Source organism: Lissotriton vulgaris, chromosome 3_1, assembly GCF_964263255.1.
Source record: "Lissotriton vulgaris chromosome 3_1, aLisVul1.2, whole genome shotgun sequence".
Taxonomy (NCBI): Eukaryota; Metazoa; Chordata; class Amphibia; order Caudata; family Salamandridae; genus Lissotriton; species Lissotriton vulgaris.
In genome coordinates, this window is record NC_141689.1 from 1,315,529,868 (window position 1) to 1,315,551,803 (window position 21,936).

The window sequence follows — 21,936 nt, forward strand, 5'->3', positions numbered from 1 at the left end:
AGCAGCAGATCAAAATAAGGAGTAGAGGAAATGTAAGTCTGCAATGCTGTCCACATTATTTTTGAAAACTTATGGATGAAATGTCATTTTACAATTTCAACTACATAAACTGGAAGAAAATAAGTTGTCCAGTCTAATTAAAAATGTTTTTGCTACACAGTCATCGATTTCAGGAAGAACATTTGCAACTGCAGTTATTACATAATATGCTGGTCCTTTGACAACATCTGGATATTACACAGCTTATTTAAAATTTAAAAAATGGCTATTCTTTCAGCAAACATTACTAATTGAGTATGAAGCAATGTTGCCTTTTAACTTGATTTTCGAAGTCAGAATTTAGGGTAGGTAATTGGACTACAATGATTCTAGGTGTTGCTGTAACTTAGTGTGTTGTTTCAAATTGCTTTGTATGTCTCAGTTTTCTTAAAACAATTGAGTTTATCTTTCAGAAAGTGGCGGGCAGAAAATAGTAACAGCACAACAGAGTATAAGCTGTTCATAGGATATCCTTTGACGTCATAGAAAGTAAGTTACTTTGGAGAAGTTCCTATTTCTGCTTATTTATATTATTTGGGTTTTTTAAACACAATCATTTTGATTGTGTTTTTTTTCCCCGCTGTTATATGATGAATACCTTCAACTCACTGTTTTCAGTGAAATTTGATTTTTCTGATAACAGCAAAAATAAACCATTAAATATGTTTAATTAATTTTCTACTTTGAATTGTGATTTCTAAAATGTATATTGATTGGTGTGGCTCACTGATTAGAGGCGGCAGACCCAGAAGCAGAGGTCGGCCTGGGACCAGGGTTCGATTCCTGACATGGCAGGATCTTGGGCCTTGGTCAGCGGACTCGATAATTCTCGCCTCGGTGCCTACTCCAACCATGGGTCCCACTCAGCAACTTTGGGTAATAGCTTGCTTAATCTCAACTAACAGCCCCATCAGCGCCGGGGATGCCTGGCATCACCTTGGGGATGCTCAGGAGGGACCATCTCACAGGGAAAGCCAGGATGGGTTCCCAGTGGTATACAGCGCCGGGACGCCTCTTTGCTGGGTCAGCTGTACGCTTTACTAGTATACCACATTTAACATTCATTTTGTCTTATGCTCACTCTTTTTTTACCATCTTGTATTAATTTAAATTTTTTTGTTCTTTCTAACACAGATTAAAAGTATGAAAATGATAATACAGTACGGTAATGACAATTATAAGGTAAGCGTTTAGTACTCTTTACGTTACAGGTCTATCAGATTTAACTTTTATTAGTTCCTCTGCTTCTTTTTTTTAACCCTTAGTTTCCTGTCTTTGCTACTTCCTTCATTTCTTTTTCTATTACTTATTTATACTACTCTTTTCACTTCATTTATCAGTCCCTCTTTCAACAGTAACTGTGTGTTACTCCCTCTATTTTTCTTTCTTTTCACATTACTCTCTGTTTATTAACTCGTCTTTTTTTAAAAAATATTTTTTTTACTTCGCTCTCGGTTCGCGTACCCGAACGCTAACCGGGAAGCGTATCAAAAGAAATAGAGGATGCTAGAGTGGTAAACATTCTAGCAATTTTTTTTAAAAGGGAAGGTAGTTCTGAAAAGAACTTTTTTTTATTATTTTTGATGTTTTATATTTTTTTTGTATTTTTTTTGAGGAAGGGGAAACAAAAATGATTTACTTCAAAGGGCTCAATAGGAGCAACAAAAAAAAAATTACTTTCTAGGACGTTTTGGACATTGATGATTTCCAAATGATCTATTTATTAAAGTAATACTCATTTCTCCGCATGAAATTAATTTTCCACACTCTACACAAGTCAATCTCATCTGCCCAAAGTTCTTTTGCAGATTTGGAACCGTTTCCCTTGCCTCTGACTCACTTATTGCTAAGTCATTGGTGGATGTTTTTGCCGGTCGGGGGTTATCCACCAAATCTCGAAATTGTGCTTTGGAATAATTAAGAGGGTGCCAAGTCTCCATGTGCCGATGCATGGTATGATTACCAAAGCTATATTTTTTTTCGGTCCCTCTCGAGAGTGTTTTTTTGCAGATGAGGCAGGTAACGTACCTGGCATTAACTTTCTTTTCATGAGAAGGAAAAGAAAAAAATTGCCAGATAAAATTCACTTTCACACGGGACCTTCTTGGCATTTCTTTCAGAAAGCCACTTGTCCCTTGCTCCTGTTCCTCGTCTTCCTCTTCTTCTTCTTCCTGGTCAAAGATCACCTGGCTAGTCGGTCCTCTCTTCTTTGGTGGTGGTGGAGGTGGTGGAGATCCACCAGCTGCAGCTAATAGAAATGCCATGTCTTAGCAAACAAAAACAGGTCTTTCTCTCATAAAAATGAAAGTCGGAGTGAGGAAAAAAGGTGGGACTTTCATCATTTGAGAAAAGAAAATGTTCTAAACCAATGAAAAGTGTTTGTTTTACGTCATATGATCAAGCGTTCCATCATTAGGAAACTAAAAGTAAAATCAACCAATGAAAAGTTTTATTAACTAGTCACATGACCTGTTATGCTTACGTTCCGCGCCGCGCCTCGGATCGATTCCGGGGCTTTACGTTTCGCGCCTTGGTTCGCGTTCCAGAACGCTTCCGGGTGCGCTAACGCAGCACGTCACAAGGGGCATTACGTAGTAACGCGATATGTTGCGTTTACGGGACGCGTCACGATGTGCCTTTCTAACGCGGTATTTGCACTAACGGAACGTTTACCGCTTCGCGGACCGGCAACGAAACAAGAAAAAATAATTTAAACTATAATATAAATTGAATTAAAAAAATATAATACAAATATATATAAAATATATTTGTGAATTAGAATAAAAATATATGTTACAGCTATAGATATTAGCTTTTAAAAAACCAATGAAATTCACTGAAAAAACCATAGCTTATAGACCATATATAGTTAGGGATTAGCATTTACAAAACCTTAACTTACTCGCACAAAACCATAGAAATTCGAATATATAGTTAGTTGCAATAACTATATATCGCGCACCCGCAATCCACTGCTGATGATGTCACATATTACATCATATGTTCATCAAGGTAGGAGGGATGAGGAAAAGTTAGTGTCCGTTTCTTTCCCCTGGGTATTTAGACAAGGTTAATCAAAAGTAAAAATGGACACTTGTTACACCTTCTAACCTTCGGTTTGAAGGATGAAGAGTACCCTCAAAAACTCAATGCAATCGGAGGTGCGGTATATTTGGTTCATCCGCCCGCATTGTAGTTGTGGCAGTTATCATCGGGTTATCTTCTGTGTGTAAACTGCCAGCCTCAGCCCGAGGCACCTCTGGGTTATTTGGTGCAGTGTCCAGAGATATGAGGGTTTCCCCACTATACACAGTGCAAAGAAAAAAGTGAAAAAGTGATGTGCAAAAAATTGGTTTTAAAAAAGGGGAAATGGCCCCGTGGTTTTATTGAGGGGTATATTTCCACTATGGTTAAAAAGGAGATGTACTTTGTGTAGACCGAGTTACTGGGTCTATAAGTATTTGTGAAAAAACGTCGACATGTTTCAGCTCCTTATGCCCTAGGGTCTATGGAGCTTTCGTCAGGACTTGTACAAACAAAAAACAATGAACATAGAGGTTATACTCACACTATTTGTGCGGTATTAGATTCGCATTTTTCAATTTCTGCAAAAAGAGTTACATGTTAGTATACATATTTGTAGTCACAGTACAGTTACTATGCATCGGGGGAACTGTGGATGAGCATTGTCCTATTATGGAACCAGTTAATCATGCACTACTTTCAGGGCAGGGTAACAATGGGGAGGGGTTCAGTCTTTACAAATGATAGGGAGATTTCGAATTTCTAGGCAGGTATTTCTGAGTTGTGAATCATTAGGGGTAGATATTATCCTTTAGGTGCACAGAATTTCAATTCACAGTATAGTACAGTTATATAGTTTGTATGGTATGATGTGTATATTAACCATTACAAAGTATGGCTTGGTAACATGCCATAGTTAATGGATATAATAAATAAAAGCAGCATAGTATGTGTTGAAAAGAGCAATGCGTTTAAGTTTTATCCCACGTTGTGCCAAGCTGTTTGAAAACATACTGCTGGGTAATCTTTAAAACTGCTCGGTAAAGCGCTGTGCAGAGCGTAGCTAAATAAAGCGTTTGAGGACAAATAATCCTGCCTTAGTAATTTACACGTTTGCCCCAGCGGAGAAGTTTCACTATTAAGACAAGCACAGGGCTGTTTGATTAATTTAAGGCTTGTTCGGTAAGGCGCTAGGCGCTGGACATTAGCGTGCAAAGTAATGTATTTCAGGATCAAGCGTCCTACCTTAATGAATTGAGCGCTTTGCTGCCTCGGGGGAATTCGCTTTTTTGTAGAAAGCACAGAGCTGTTTAAAGGAAGGAGAAAGGAGTTTTTAAAAGAGCACGGCTTAAGAAATAAATCTTACCGATATAGCAGTTCTCCTTCAGTCGCCATTACCCGCGTGTGGGAGGTGTCCCGACTTGTGCTGACTCTGCCCCCGGATACCAATGGTGTTCCGGCAGCTCAGTTTTAAAGGGGCATGTTGCAGAATTGCAGTCTGTTTAAAGGGGACACATTACTTACGCATTGTAGGTTTTCAAAAATGCACATATATTGCTGATAGGTTATCAAAGGTGCACATATATTGCTGTACTCGTTTTTGACTGAATTGGTAATCAATGTTGAGATCAGAAGAGCAGGATACAGGGATATGTTTCTTATTTTGGGTGAATAGTTTTGGCAGGATGACATTTCTCTAAATGTTAATATTTATCGAGCAAAATGATGCCAAGTGATGTCATCATTTAAACCATATTCACAAGTACGTAGTCGGTCAACCCACCGCTGTTCTTTTTCATACAGCACCCTTTCTGCATTATTTGTTTTGTCGGTCAACATCTCAATTACTGTCCAGTGTATATCGTCACAGGAATGATTCATTTCTATAAAATGTGAACACATTTTGGTGGTATTTTTCTTCAGCCTGATGTTACTTTTGTGTTCGCTGATTCTTGTTTTAATTTTGCGACATGTCATCCCTATGTACTGTTTTTTACAAGGGCAGGTCACCATGTATATGACATGGGAAGAATTGCATGTTGTATGTTGTTTTTGTGTCCACAAGAGATTTTCAGAAAGTTGTAGTGTTTTTGAGGCTGACGTAGTCTTACAGGCTATGCAACTCCCACAGGGGTAATGTCCTGTTACTGGCATCATTGTGGCGTCTCTTGTTTCTGTTATAGGTTTTGGTTTTTGGGGGCGTGTATGCACCAGGGTGTCCTTTAAGTTTTTCGATCTACGGTTTGCAAATCTGGGTCTAGGCCAGTTGAATTTGCCCGTGTTAACAATGTGCCAGTTTTTGTTTACCAGTTTCTGTATGGCATACGTGGCTGGGTTGTAGGTTGTCACACAGGTTGTTAAATCTGGTATTGGTTCCTTTTGGTGGGTTTGTAGGAGGCACTCTCTCGGCTGGTTGCCAGCTTTTTTCTTGCATTTCCTGATTGTTTTTTCGGTGTAGTCTCTGTTTTTAAATTTTAGGCTGAGTTCCTCCGATTGAATTTTATAATCCTCACGTTTACTGCAATTTCTCTTAAGCCTTAAAAATTGGCTATAAGGTAAATTATCCCTAAGTGGTTTAGGGTGGAAGCTCTTATACGATAATAGGCTGTTTTTCGCTGTTGGTTTCGTGAAGTTCTTGGTTTGCAGTGTATTGTTTTCAGTGAAGATAGTTAGATCTAGGAAATCCAGTTTTTGATTATCGCAGGAATAGGTAAAGTTGAGCCAGGGATCCAAGTTGTTGAGCCAAATAATGAAGTTGGGTAGATCTTTTTTAATGTCCCAAATCAAAAAAATGTCATCTATATATCTCTTCCAGTATAATATACTGGAAGAGAATGGGTTGGTTTCATTGAGAACATGTTGTGATTCAAATTGGCTAACATACAAACCGGCCACCGAAGGGGCAAAGGCACTGCCCATGGAAGTTCCATGGATTTGTATGTACAGATCACTATCATACTCAAAAAATTTTTCCTTTAGAGCCATTTTGCAACATTGTAGGATAAAATGTCTTGGTGTGTTGTGATGCCATTCTTGCATGTAGAGTACATCCTCCAACATCTGTAACGTTTCCTCATGAGGTAGGCTTGTGAATAATGACTCTACATCTAGGCCAACCATGGTCATAGTGTTTGGATCGAAAGGAATGTCCATGATCTGCACCAAAAGGTCCCTGGTATCCTTTATATAGGTTTCTGTTTTTTGTACCAATGGTTTGAGGAATTCATCGGCAAATTTAGACAGGGGCTCAAGGACCGAACCTATCCCGGAGACAATAGGTCGACCAGGGGGTGGTGACCTATTTTTATGAGTTTTTGTGAGAGAGTAGAAATATGGAATTTTAGGTTCTTTTTGTATGAGGAATTCTGCTTCCTTTTTTGAGATCCACATTTTTATCTCTGCCTCATATACCATGATTGAAATGGCGTTTTGTAGTCGTTCTGTAGGATCGGTGTTTATTTTTTTGTAGAACCTTGTATCTGACAAGAGGGTTAGGCACTGTTGATTGTAATCAGTTTTGTTGAGGATTATTGTGCCTCCGCCCTTATCGGCAGGTTTGATCACGATGTTGTCGTTGTTCCTTAGTGTTTCTAGAGCTATGCGTTCTTTCTTTGTGAGATTCTGATAGGTTCTTTTTTCATTTTTGGCTATTGCATCTGCACCTTTTAGTAGAGCTTGTTCGAACGTATGGAGTTCCGGAGGGACGCTCCCTGTTGGTGGGTTAAAGGTTGATTTCCTCCTGAGTTGGGTGTCTCCGTCATTGGGAGGTGTCTTTTCCTGAAAAAAAGGCTTTTAATTTCAGAGTTCTGCAAAACTCTGATAACTCGCATTTGAGTTTAAAGGTGTCTGTATTGGGGGTTGGGACAAATCCCAGGCCTTTATTCAAGACGGCATTCTGTTCCTCCGTTAAATCAATCTCTGAAAGATTCACAATTAGGGATTGGTCTTGCTGGTTGATGGTTGGGCAGCTGCCATGCTCCGTGTCTGCACATTTCTTTGTTGATCGCGCCAGGTTAATGATTTTCTTTTTCCTCTGGTTTGGTTGTGGCCCCTGGATAAAAAAGGCTGCTCTTGTTGATGTGTACCTTGTTGACCTGTCATGAGGTGATCTCCAGAATGCTGCATCTGCTGCATCCCCTGGTTGTAAGGGTCCATCCATGCACCATATTGAGGGCTAAACGGTGGATAATATGGTATGTTGTAGTTCTGGCGGTATGGTCTTTGCCATCTGTTGCCCCTTCTAGGTCTTTGGTATCTAAAATTGTTCCGTCCTCTATTATTACTGTTGTCATCTGAGCTATGGGATGAATTAATAGAGGAGTTCTTACCAATGGATTAATCATCTGAGGTCTGGTCTTGAGGGTTATAATCTTCCTTGGTGTAAGGATGCATCTTTTCCTGACTGAACTTTTTTAGGTCTTTGCCCAATTTTTGGAGCTTACTCTGCATGATGAATTCTTTTGTTTCGTCCAGTTCTTTATTAATTTCATCCAACCTTTTCTTAAAAACTACTGGGTTTATTCCATTTTTTAGCTTGTTTTCACATTCTTGAATTTCTGCTAAGAGTGCTTCTGAGAGGCGTTTAGCTGTCTTGATTATTAGCACAAGGTAATCTAAAGTGCATTTCCAAGAGATGGAGGACCAATCCTTGCGAAATAATAAATCGTGTAGGAAGATTTGCGGTGCATTGTTTAACCATAGTCCCTTTGGTGCAGTTTTAGCTCTCAAATACTCTGTCATAATTATACCGTGTATGGCGGTTCTTATTTGATCTCGTTTTTTTTCTGTTAGTGATTCCCAATCATCTGTTTTTGCCAGTGCTTCTGCAAGGTCCGTATTTTGTAGGAGGGGTTGTCCTGCCAAAATTTCATCTATGTCACTTGCATCAAAACTGAGTCCCGTATTACCCTCCATTGTTCCCTGGTTGCTGGAAAGTTGAAATTACTATATATAATCCCGCAGCTGTGCGCTGCTTATATATATGTTCATCAAGGTAGGAGGGATGAGGAAAAGTTAGTGTCCGTTTCTTTCCCCTGGGTATTTAGACAAGGTTAATCAAAAGTAAAAATGGACACTTGTTACACCTTCTAACCTTCGGTTTGAAGGATGAAGAGTACCCTCAAAAACTCAATGCAATCGGAGGTGCGGTATATTTGGTTTTGAAAACCTACAATGCGTAAGTAATGTGTCCCCTTTAAACAGACTGCAATTCTGCAACATGCCCCTTTAAAACTGAGCTGCCGGAACACCATTGGTATCCGGGGGCAGAGTCAGCACAAGTCGGGACACCTCCCACACGCGGGTAATGGCGACTGAAGGAGAACTGCTATATCGGTAAGATTTATTTCTTAAGCCGCGCTCTTTTAAAAACTCCTTTCTCCTTCCTTTAAACAGCTCTGTGCTTTCTACAAAAAAGCGAATTCCCCCGAGGCATAAAAAGGGCTCAATTCATTAAGGTAGGACGCTTGATCCTGAAATACATTACTTTGCACGCTAATGTCCAGCGCCTAGCGCCTTACCGAACAAGCCTTAAATTAATCAAACAGCCCTGTGCTTGTCTTAATAGCGAAACTTCTCCGCTGGGGCAAACGTGTAAATTACTAAGGCAGGATTATTTGTCCTCAAACGCTTTATTTAGCTACGCTCTGCACAGCGCTTTACCGAGCAGTTTTAAAGATTACCCAGCAGTATGTTTTCAAACAGCTTGGCACAACGTGGGATAAAACTTAAACGCATTGCTCTTTTCAACACATACTATGCTGCTTTTATTTATTATATCCATTAACTATGGCATGTTACCAAGCCATACTTTGTAATGGTTAATATACACATCATACCATACAAACTATATAACTGTACTATACTGTGAATTGAAATTCTGTGCACCTAAAGGATAATATCTACCCCTAATGATTCACAACTCAGAAATACCTGCCTAGAAATTCGAAATCTCCCTATCATTTGTAAAGACTGAACCCCTCCCCATTGTTACCCTGCCCTGAAAGTAGTGCATGATTAACTGGTTCCATAATAGGACAATGCTCATCCACAGTTCCCCCGATGCATAGTAACTGTACTGTGACTACAAATATGTATACTAACATGCAACTCTTTTTGCAGAAATTGAAAAATGCGAATCTAACACCGCACAAATAGTGTGAGTATAACCTCTATGTTCATTGTTTTTTGTTTGTACAAGTCCTGACGAAAGCTCCATAGACCCTAGGGCATAAGGAGCTGAAACATGTTGACGTTTTTTCACAAATACTTATAGACCCAGTAACTCGGTCTACACAAAGTACATCTCCTTTTTAACCATAGTGGAAATATACCCATCAATAAAACCACGGGGCCATTTCCCCTTTTTTAAAACCAATTTTTTGCACATCACTTTTTCACTTTTTTCTTTGCACTGTGTATAGTGGGGAAACCCTCATATCTCTGGACACTGCACCAAATAACCCAGAGGTGCCTCGGGCTGAGGCTGGCAGTTTACACACAGAAGATAACCCGATGATAACTGCCACAACTACAATGCGGGCGGATGAACCAAATATACCGCACCTCCGATTGCATTGAGTTTTTGAGGGTACTCTTCATCCTTCAAACCGAAGGTTAGAAGGTGTAACATATTACATCATTCATGACAGGGTCAGTGACATCACTGATGACATCACTGATGACATCTCAAATGACATCACTGATGACATCACTGATGACATCTCATGTGACATTACTAATCACATCAATGATGATATCATTCATGTGATAATACGATGAACCTCTTCAGACTCTAATATAACCTTAGATACAATCAGTGTAAACAGACACTCACAGACTGTCACTTATCCATGGAGTTACTCACACACCTAGTCAGTCATGCAAAGAATCAATCACACCTCCATTTCCTCAACTATACAGTTATACACACCTTACTTATTCAAATATATACTAACACATATTTTCTCTCTTATACAATCCCTGATACAAGCTCACAATGATCCATACAGCCACTCACACATTCACTGGCTCTTATGCACAGTTATTTATATATGTCAACTCTCACATGTACTGTGTTTTACATATGTACTTACTTGCACATGTAGCACTGAGATATCCATTCACTCACCAACACACCCAGGCAGACAGTCAATCGCCCATATAGCTGTTTCCACATGCACTCTTGAACTCATACACCTAGTGAATCAACTGCTTACACATCTATGCACAGAGTCACACACCTCCCAGCCACCCACACACATACTCAGCCTCCCATTCAAATACTTGGGCAACCAATCAATAACCCATATAGCCACTCATATAGCTACTGATCAACACATGCAGCAGCTTACACAACAATAGACATACTGATGCACACATTCAGACAGTTTAGTCACTAACCCATGCACTCAGTGAGACACATTTAATCACTCACTCATACAGTCAGTCACGCACCTACTAAATCCTTCATCCAGACACTTATACATCCACTCATTCTTCAATATGTAAGACATATTTTAACTTTACAGAAACATACAGTCACTGGATGTTGTCATCAGTGATGTCATCAGTGATGTCATTTGAGATGTCATCAGTGATGTCATCAGTGATGTCACTGACCATGTCATGAATGATGTAATATGTGACATCATCAGCAGTGGATTGCGGGTGCGCGATATATAGTTATTGCAACTAACTATATATTCGAATTTCTATGGTTTTGTGCGAGTAAATTAAGGTTTTGTAAATGCTAATCCCTAACTATATATGGTCAATAACCTATGTTTTTTTCAGTGAATATATATATATATACCTATAAGTCACCCCTATGGCTGGCCTTGACAATCCTGGATGCAGAGTGCTTGGTTTTGTGTGAGAGGGTGCCCTAGCATGACCTGAGCCCCTCTGCAGCTTTCGAAACCATCTCCTTATAGCTGTTCTATGATATAGCCATACCATATACTCTTAAGTGCATTATAATCCTTGCGGTTAATGCTAACTTTGGTTTGGCTTTATCAAAACATGTTGTGTAAGGTGTCAAACACTTTGGAATACTACCCCCCCCCCCCCGGCCAGTTCTGGCAGCGGGGGTAGCACTCCACCCTTCTAGAGGGAGAAGACCTGTAGTTACTGGTTTACCCGGTGCTTCCTTATATAGCCACTTAGGCAATATAGGCTTACCTGCTCAAGGATAGCCTTATCTCCTTTCGTTTGGGGGGGGGGGGCGTTGTGTAGGAAGGTGGATACCTGACTATGGTTACCCCAGATTTTTTGCCTAGTGTTTAGTTGGTTTTCGACTTAGTTGGCCTGGGATCCTGCTAATCAGGGCCCCAGGCTATCTGCTCTCTCTTTAAAATGGACTCCATGTACCCTAGGTACATCTCCAATTGGATATTGGGTCACCTTATGAGCCCATGTACAGTGTACTATAGGTACCCAGGGCATAGGTGCATCCAAGGCCTACCACAGGCTGCAGCATGTATTATGCCACCCCTTGCTGGCCACCCAAATTGACACAACTGGCTGATCACTCAGCTGGGGCAAGGTGGTGTAATCACCCCTTGCTTAGATATAGTATACCTATGTCTAAACCTATATCTGGACACATATGCACCTATAAGTCATTCCTATGGCAGGCCTTAACAATCCTAGATGCAGGGTGCTTGGTTTTATGTGAGATGGTGCTCTAGCATGAGCGGAGTCTGTCTGCAGCTTTCGGAACCATGTCCTTATAGCTTTTCTAGGATATTGCCATACCATATACTCTTAAGTGCATTATGAACCTCCCGGTTAAATGCTAACTATGGTTTGGCTTTATCAAAACATGTAGTGTAAGTTGTCATACGCTTTGGAATACTACCCCCTCGCCAGTCCTGGCTACGGGGGTAGCATTCCACCCTTCTAGAGGGAGAAGACATGTTACTTTCCTTAAACGCGGTTAAAACTAACCAGAGCCTCAGCATCACAAAATGGATGCTGCTGCCACAGACACGAGTCTGCCCTCCTGCTGCTGGACGAAACTCCGGCAGGGGAGGCCTGGACAATAGGTTTCCTGTCCAGGGAGGTGCTAGCTTTAGTGTATTGGGGCAGGGTGGGTTGCATTCAGTGAATGCTTTTCAGACACTGCTTGGGGCACACAAGGTGCTCCATGCATTTTCCCAGTTCAAACCGGTTGCTGGGCCACTCAGCCTCAGCTCTGGTGCGAAACTGGACAAAGGGGAAGGGGTGTAACCACCCCCTACCCAGGTTCACCCATAGGAGGGACCTTAGAGGTAGTCCAACCCCTAAACTTGCTATAAGTATAGAACCCCAGTCCCTAGGACTTTAGAGTACCCTGTAAATGTAAATGTAAATGTATAGGCATTTATATAGCGCACTACTTACCCGGAGGGTCCCAAGGCGCTTCGACCGCTGCGAAACCCTTCCTGGCTTCCCTGAGAGATGGTCCCTTAATGGGTATCTCCAGGGTGAGACCAGGCATCCCCGGCGGTCTGGTGGGGCCGTTAGTGAAGATGAGGCAAGCTAATGCCCAGAGTTGCCGAGTGTGATCGCTGATCAGAGTGGGCACCGAGGCGAGAGAATTATCGAGTCCGCTGACCCTGGTCCAGAAACCTGCCGCGCCGGGAATCGAACCCTGGTCCCGGGCCGTCCTCTGCTCTCGGGTCTGCCGCCTCTAACCGGTGAGCCACACTACCCTGGACGAAACTCTGCAACATATATCCTGGACCTTCAACATTCCATTTTGACTGGAAGACGGAAGAAATCTCCCTTTTGGTCAAGGAGTGACCATCCTGTCCAAACAGGCACCAACTGCATCTTTGCCGGTCTTTATTTTCGAGGCTCCCGCCGGATCCCGAAGAATCTGCGACACAGGACACGGGCTTCCAGACATCTCTGAAACTGACCGAGCTCCCAGCAAAGCCGAGACCCGTAGCGGACACGAGAGACGTGGGACCGGAACTCCTGGATATCCTGCATTTTGCAAACTACACCTACTTCCCGAGGTATCCCGAAGTTGTGCATTGGGGTGCTTGAAGCCCCAGCCCAGAGCACCTTTTGCACCGAAGCTCAGAGGCCCACACTTCACGAGTGCCCCGTGGGCCCGCTTTGTGCATTTCAGCTCGGTGAGTCTTCGCGGTTCCTAGTCCGTTGGCTAGTGAGCCCCCAAGAAGACCAATCTTGAAACTACTTTGCTTCCCTTGTTGCTCCAGGCTTGCTCTAGCTTCCCTGCAAAGGAGAAGCGCCCCAGACCTTGCTGGTCTGAACCGAAGCCAATCTCGACATTCAGCGTGGATTGCGTTTGCCAAGGCTTGTTGGGTCCAATCTGGATACAGACACCGCAGTCAACTAGATCCTTTGTGGGACAGCTCGAATCCAGCTCCTGGTCGTCGTCGACGCCTCCTGGACCTCGTGGCTGAAGAGACAAACTTCACATTTTCACCTGAAATCACCCGACATTTGGTGGCATCTTCCAATCGCCGTCCTGGTCACTGGCTAGTGGCCCAGACTCTGTCTCCTCTGCTTTCAGGTTCTTCACATCTCCGATCCACCCTTGGATCCACCCGGACACTTTTCGTCTGGTCGCCTGCAGCACTTCTTTGCAGCTCTTCATTTAAATCGACGACGAAACCAGACACCAAAAGGGCACCCGGCTTCCCTGAGTGAGGTAACACGAGTACTCCGGTGCTCCTGTGGTTCTTGACTCTCGAAGTGTCTAAGTCTAAAAGGGTTCCATCGTAGTTAACCTAGAAGGGATCTTAAATTGTAAAATTGTAACTTGTTCGTTTCCCATAGAAAGTCAATGGTAACCCGCTGCTGTGTTTAGACACTGCACGCATCTCCCGTGGGCCTCCTACTTCCTAACCCTTGGTTGTTCCTAGAAGCCCCAGCGATTCCACAGGTCCTAGGCCTGCTTTCTATCCCAGAAGTGGTTCTTATACCACTATTTTAGTATATGATTTGTGAGGCCCCTAGGGCAAAACGTATACTGTGCAACTTATCGTATGCTAATTAATTTCCTTGTATTGTACTTTTACCTCTGACCTCATAAAGAGTGCAGAGGGGTTGTGTTTAGAATACATACATATATATTTGATATATACCTTGTGTGGTGTGCTTTCATTTGGTACTCAAGGGATTATAAATGGTAAAACAACTTGTCTTCAAGTCTTAGCCTGAATGTTGCTCTCCACAGCTACCACTAGGATAGCTTTCTGTAATGTTGACTTTATAAGGGTCGATTGGACTGGTGCAAGGTGCCCACTAGAATAGTGGACATCATATACCAGGCCAACTTCTCACAATGCTCAAAATTACCGGCATTATTCAGAAGGTGGGAGTAGTCCAGGCTATAAGCAGCTCTTGCCTCCAGTCCGGAAGAGAGAGAGTAGTACCCTTGCAGGACAATTTAGAAGAGTACTCAGAACCAACTCACGGGTCCTAGACGCCAGGTAGAGCGGAGTTCAGGGAGAACCGGCTCCACAAATCCGCCACATTAAGAATGCCAGCAGGACGCAGAAATCCCTATGTGGAAGCAGCTGGGATGTGGATAAAACTTCTGGGGAATAAGCCAAATGCCCATAACAATTGTATAACAGAGAGGACCACATCAACTCCTCATCGGCAAGAACAACCCAGAAGGGGCTGGCGTCAACGAATGGACCATGTGACAAAAGCATGATGGCAGGGCATGCGAGGTAGATACTACACAGCAGAGACCCAGCAGAGACCCAGACCAGGAGTGGAAGCAGCACAGACAACAGAGCGATGCGATACTACGGGACGCAGTAAGGGGGTATATGAATCCCAGAGGGAGACCCACAATGAAAACTCCACAGGAGCAAACAAAAGGCGAATACAGACATCTGCCACCAGCCAATACCCTACATAGGGCAAGGGTCAACCCCTGTCAAGAAGGGGGCATCCTCTTGGCAAAACAGACAGTCAGAGGACTGAAAACAAAGCCAACCAGCCATACAGCTGTACAGACAATAAAAAGACACCAACCCGTCTCTGATAAAAACGGGGTCGTAAAGAAAGACCCGCAACCAAGAAGAAGTCAGCTAGTTACAGCAGAATTACGGCAGCCCTGACGGAAACCTAGAAATCGCTGAGTCTGGATGGGACCCAAAAAGATCTATTCCGTTAAACAGCATGTCTTGGAGGCTTTCCCGAATATTATCAGGGATTCAACTGTCACGCATCCAGGCATGGCGGCGCAAAGCCACCGACCGTGCAAGAGCACGGCCCACAGAGTCTGTGGTATTCAGGGAGTAGCGGATTGAAAAATGTGCCATTTCCTTGCCGTGAAGAACAAGACGGAGAAGCTTTGAGCGCAATTCCTCCGGAAAGAAAGCAATAAGGTTAGCCACGGAGTCCCAAAGTGTGGAGGACGCCCGTGCAAACACGCATGTGGTGTTTAAATCACAGATGGCCGCACTAGAAGAAGCAAAAAGCTGTATTCCACATGCATCCAGCCACCTGGATTCCAGGGTTTATTTTACTTATAAAGTTTTATATAGCGTAAACTTGATCCCGAAGGATATCAGGGGCAAAGTGGAGTCCTGTAACCTAAAGGCCGCCTGAATCACCAGGCCCTGAGCAGTAGGGTGGAGGGATAGACAAAGTGGATCCCACCGGGGCAGGACAGTGCCTACCAGCAATGGCCTGATCAACCGGTGCCCCGGAAGAGGGCCATGCCCATGCGCCAATAAATAAAGCACCCCCAAGGGGTAGCAAGGGCCCCACGGTAATGGGCTCGAGATAAAGCAGATCCATTAAGGGATCAGGAATGAGAAACAGGAGGCTGAAAGCCGAGGATAGCAGCTGCCCGGTTGATAGTCCGCGCATAAGAGGGAGCAAGAGGCCATCTTTCGGAGACGGTTGGAGACTAATTCTCCCAGTTGCCATAAAGATCGGGGCTGGGGGAACGACCCGAAGGCCATGTCACACTAGGAACCTGCACCAGTGGCTCCCGACCAGGGAAAGCAGCAGCATCCGAAAAGGCTGTAGCGGATACCGGTGTCGCCCGACCTCGCTGAGGAGACAAACGAGGAATCCGGAGGGAGGTCAACCTCAGGCATGGACACCGGTGTCGATGAATGGATGGACACCGGCGGCGATGGATGTGTCGACAGTGGTGTCGGTGGGCACCGTGTCGGGGTTGACTGGATGTCGATGGCCTCCACGAGGGATGCAACCCCGACGTCGACCGGCCTCGGATGAAGTGTTGCCCCAGACGTGGGCTCAGGCTTAGAGCTGGGTGTGGGCTTGGACGATGAGCCCGTCTTTGTGTCCGACGTGGAGCCCAGCTCCAAGCTCGGCGTGGTCGACGCCGCCCCCGCCGTCCGTGCAGGGCTATGCGTTGACTGGCAGTGAGACTGGCGTCAAACCCGGGGTCGCCGGAATTGCCGGCGTCGCCGACAATGCTTCCGCCATCCGCATAGGAAGCCGCACAGAGCTATGCGTTGACTGGCGGAGTGTGCTACAGCGACCGGGGCGGTCTGGGCCACGGCCCAACGTCGTCGCCTCGGCGTCGGAGTACAGAACCCTGGTTGAGGAAGAATCCGCCGACGGGGGCCCGGCCTGAGTACCCTTCGCCTCTGTGGGGCCCGAAGGTGCGCCAGGAAGAGTGGGGGACTCAAAGTAGGCCTGAAGAGTCCGGGAGTAGGCCTCCATTTGGGCGCATGTCGCTCCAACTCCTGGAAAAGGAGGATACGGAGGCGGTGACCTACGGGTGCCCGTTGCTGACCCTGTACGAGAGTTTGAGCGGCCTCGGGAGCGAATTCCCTCTGGAGAGGGAGAGCGGCAACAAGAAGAAGAGGGCCGGACAGCCGTGCGGCCAACAGCTTCATACGGCGTTCCCGAAGGGACTTCGGCTTCATCTGTTGACAGTCGCCGCATTGCTTGGAATAGTGGTGCACACCAAGGCACCACATGCAAATAAGGTGCGGATCAGTGGCAGACATTTGACGAACACAGGCCTCACAGGCTTTGAACCCAGAGGGCATTGCACACTGTTCCGGTACGACACCAATGGTGTCGAGAAGGCCCGAAAGTAGGCCAGGAACTGCTGGTTTCCAGGATCCGCGCGGAAAAGAAGAAAACTATTGTCGGCGCGGCGGGGCTTATATGGCTCCGCTGACGTCACGTCCATGGATGACGTCGGGCTGAGTCTTGCAGCGCCGCCCCTCGGCGTGCAGAGGTGCTGTTGCGCAAAATTTTCCGGACCAGTCTGACGCCTGGGGAATGTTCTAAGTTAAGGCATCTGCAGCTAGACGTCTCTATCAGATTCCTGGTTCTAAGGGCAGGGCAAAAGTTATCTTTAGAACAAACCTTGGCAACCTTCCACGTTTTCAAAAGGTATTAAGTCATGCATCAATTTTACATGAATGGTCCAACAGAACATACTAGATAATTTTATTAAAATGTTTATTTTATTGATGTTTTATTGTTATGTATCTTCCTTATTGTCCGAATAAATAGAGAAATACTTCATATGTCACTTATAGAAATCTCAATAAATATTGTGAATCTTTTGCATTCAGGTAAATAGAATACAAACTCTTAATTCATTCAAATTAAAATAATCAATCATACCATCTCTCTTATCTCACTTTTCACAAACACATTCATCCTTCCATACTATAACACAACTCTTAGAACATTGTGGTATGGCAGGTCTTGAGCATCAATAGCTTGAAATTGGGTTTCAAGGACACTATTTGCAAATTTTTTCTTTCCTGGTGCTGTACCAACATACACTTTATAGTCATATGTCTTATAAATCACATGTAAATAATCCACATTACAACTTTAGCATTTTAATTTGTTCACACAGTAGTGGCTACAATAAAATCTCTTCACTTTTGCACTTTTTTGTGACAGCAGTAAATTCTCTTCAATGCATGTTTCGGCGGTATGCGCCTTCATTAGGAATGCCACAGTTCAAGACCCCACATAAATGTATTTATTCATTTGAAAAGTCTTATAAAGTGCGAACAAGACCCAGATGGGTATCAAAGTGCTGTATAAAGCGGTGAAAGTGTGAGTACAACAACAAAATGGATCAAAAGAGATAATTTAACAAGCAAAAGGTCAAGGGGGGACACACAAGGTCAAATGGGGGCAGGGGGAGACTGCCTATCTAGTGGGACTTGTAAGGTTTCAACAGAGAAGAAACAAAACAAAACCATGTTAAAAAGAGTATCCAGACAGAGACAGAAGTAGATAGCAATAGTATCCAGGTTAATGGTGTTGAAAGTCATTCAGGAGTAGCCATTTGACATGTTTTTTTAAAGACGCAGTAGATGGGTTGGTTCTGATCACAGGGGGAAGAGTGTTCCATAGTCTTGGAGCAAGACTGGAGAAATCACGATTGTAAGTTCTTGTCTTGTTGAATTTGGGAGGTTTCAATAATAGGGTGTTAGATCTTCTTAAGTTCAGACTAGTACCGCAATAGCTCAAGTTTTTTTAGCAGGAAAGCTGGGGTGTTGTGATGAATAGCTTTGTGCCTCAGGCATGCTATCTTGAACCTGACCCTCGCTTCAATTGTCAGCCACTTTAGTTGAATTAGGGCTGGGGTGATGTGGTAATGTTTTCTGGAGCCAGAGATGAGTCTGGACGAAGCGTTCAGGGTGGCTCTAAATGGAGCCAAACTAGTTTTAGGTAGCCCAGCAAGGGTCACCAAACCATATTCCAGGCGTGAGATAACTAGGGATTGTACAGCAAGCTGGATGTCCTCAGGTGGAAGGAAAGGCTTGATTTTCCTAAGAGTGTTGAGCTGAAGATTGGCTTCCCTAATAGTTGCACTGTTGTGATCTTGCATATTTAGGTATTTGTCCAAGGTTATACCTAAAGATTTAGCCGAGTCGACAACATGCGGAGTGCCGTTAACCACAGTAAGATGTTTGAGCCAGTCCAGGGGTAGGTGCAGAGTGGTTGCTGGAGGCAATCAGAAGGAACTCAGTTTTGAGGGTATTTAACAGTAGGTGGGTAAGGTTTAACCATTGTTGAATTTTCAGGAGTGCATCATTTAGAGATTGTATGTCTTCAGGAGAAGCGATCTTCAAATATAGTTGTGTGTCATCAACATACATATGGTACTGGATGTTAGAGCGGTTCAGAATATCGGAGAGCGGTTCCATAAAACGGTTGAAAAGAGTGGGCAAAAGTGCAGAGCCTTGAGGTACTCCAATGGTAACCGGGGTACTGGTTGAAGGGGATTGATTAACTTTGATCCTTTGGGTGCGGTTCTGTAAGAAAGAGGCAAACCAGTTTAAGACGGGGCCCAAAACTCCCATCCTATATTGAAGTAGAGCAATTAGGTTTTTATGTTTGAGGGTGTCAAATGCCGAGGACAGGTAAAGAAGAATCAGAAGACAAGGGACGTTTTGATCAAGGGATCTCAAGGCATCAGTAACCAAATGAGTTAGTGCTGTTTCAGTACTGTGTCCCGCTCTGAAACCCGACTGGTAGAGGTCGAGGAGCTGAAATTTCTCAATATGGTTGCAGAGCTGTGTGTGGACGCATTTCTTGAGCAATTTAGCTAGTCATGATGCTGGTGATCGGACGGAAGTTATTGAGATTAGCTAAGTCGCCATTGGGCTTCTTTGGGATAGGAGTGGCTTGACCTGACTTGAGGCAATCTGGAATCTTCCCCTGTAAGAGGGATTCTTGGATGATCCAGGACCACAGAGACCCATAGATTGGAGCAGCTTCGAGTCATCTGGTAGAATAAAAGTATTCCATGATGTGTTGTTTTTTGGAGCGCAATTTATGTGGAAGGAAGGTGCACTCGCTGCATAAGGTTCCCTAGGTTCTTGTGATGATGCAGGGGAGTTCAGATGGCGCAGATTAGAATTGGTAGGTTGCAGCTCAAGTTCAAATTTCCTTAGATTTTCTGCAAAGTGTGTTGAGAAGTCCTCCCCACTAGAAAAGGAGGTTATGTGTTAGTAGAGTGGTTAATTTGCTGTTTGATGATTTCAAAGAGTTTATTGGGTCTGTTTTTAGAGCTGTCAAGTTGAGCCCTGAAGTGATTGGTTTCAGCATTGCAAATACGTTTGCAATATGTGCTTCTCATCTTCCTTGGCTGGTAGTGGAGGGAGAGTTTCTCCAAAGTCTCTATGAAAGCCTACGTTTGCGACGATCATCATTTAGTGAGTTATTAAACCAGGGTTTGGATTGTTTCATCTGAATCCTTTGAATTGCTTTGGAGCAATAGAGTCGAAAATACTCGAAATAGAGTAAATGTAGTGATCAGTAAGGTCGTCCAAATTGGTCATGTAAGGGGGTGGCTTGTGACTATTCTTGCAAATGGATGTTATATAACTAATGTTGATGTCTCTTAGGTTATGAGACAGTTGTTTGGGTTTACGTGGTTGGCCCAGTCTGTGCATGCCTTTTTCTAGCATGCGGAAGGATATTTGGTGATGAGCCGACCAGTCACAGGGTAAAATGTCATCAAGTTTAATGATGTTGTCTTTAGCTATGATAAGGTCGACGGTGGCGCCCTTGTTGTGGGTAGGTCCCTTACAGACCTGGGTGAAATAGAGTTCTGAGAGGAAGGCCTTAAAGGAGCATATTAAAGGATCATCAGTGTTGTTCCAATGAAGATTAAAGTCTCTAAGGAAGATATGGCTGAGTTAGTCGGAGCATGAGGTTATGAACTCCATCATTTGCTCGATGAAGAGAAGATTGTCCCCTGGTGGTTGATAAACCATGTGGAGCACACAGACAATCTTGTTGTTGTTCCAGATTTCGGTGACTAGTTGCTCACAGGAGGACATCAGATGATTTTGAGTTTGTTTCAGCACGAGATTGGAGCGATATATGCAAACAATGACATGACCCCACCCAGTTTTATCAGGTTGATGGCATCTGACAATGTCATACTCAGGAGGGATTAAGATGTCGAGAACTGGAGAGGAGGAGTCATTAAGCAAAGTTTCAGTAAGGATCAAGAGGTCTAATTTTTGCGAGATGATGAGATCCGAAATATCTACTGCGTGTTTCACAGCAGATCAGCAGTTGAGAAGCAACAATTTGATGTGTGTGCTCGTAGTGACTGCTTCACTGTGAGACGTGGAGATCTAAAGAAGGTTATCCCTATTAATAGATCTTAGATTTACACTAGGTTCTCTACCAGGATTAGGGGAGATAGTTGGGATGTTAAAAGTTGAGTCAGAGGGGCCACGCCTAGAGCCATTGTATGATATAAGAAGAGTGAGGGTGTCCCCGTTCGACAACTGCGACAGAAACCTAAGGGGCTTAGACTGGTGGTTTGGAAGAGGTCGGGTTCTCCAGAGAGGGCTAAGTGGGTAAATGTGAGAAGACAGTTCACCCCCTCCGTGTTCAGCCCTTAGGGGAGGACTAGGTTGGTCGGTCCTCAGGTAGGGGAGAAGTTTCCAAAACTTCTCCATCTTCAGGGAGTACTGTAAAAGGGTCTGCAGGTTATCTTTGACAGTAAGGAGATCTTGCTTGAGATCTGCCATCTTCTCCTCAAGGTAAGGGACGCTGTCGCAGTCAGCGGTCAGCCTAGAGTATGATATAGGGGAAGTCCCCTTTGGAAGAGGGGTGTTGAATGGCAAAATAAATCCCTCACAAAGGTTGTAGGGGGAGATAGAATCTGTCTTGAGATTATACTTAATAACCACTAGGGGATGCGGATTGGCATAGAGGGTAGTAGGACACGGTGTAGGCGGATGCAGAGATAATCCTTGATTCGTATTGTATTGTATTGCAATTGCATTTATATAGCGTTTACTACCCCTGGCGAGGTGTCGAAGCGCTTTTTCGGCAGGTAGCACACTACTCCGGGACCCATAGAGGTTTAGTGTTGAATTAGTATAGTGAAACATGCTAGTACATGTTCAG

At 43.9% G+C, this 21,936-nt stretch overlaps 1 protein-coding gene across 4 annotated transcripts in view; it reads right to left on the reverse strand.

Moving 5' to 3' along the window:
- PAQR3 (progestin and adipoQ receptor family member 3) overlaps nucleotides 1-21,936 on the reverse strand; it is a 656,943-nt gene that overhangs the window by 370,393 nt on the left and 264,614 nt on the right. The window lies entirely within an intron of this gene.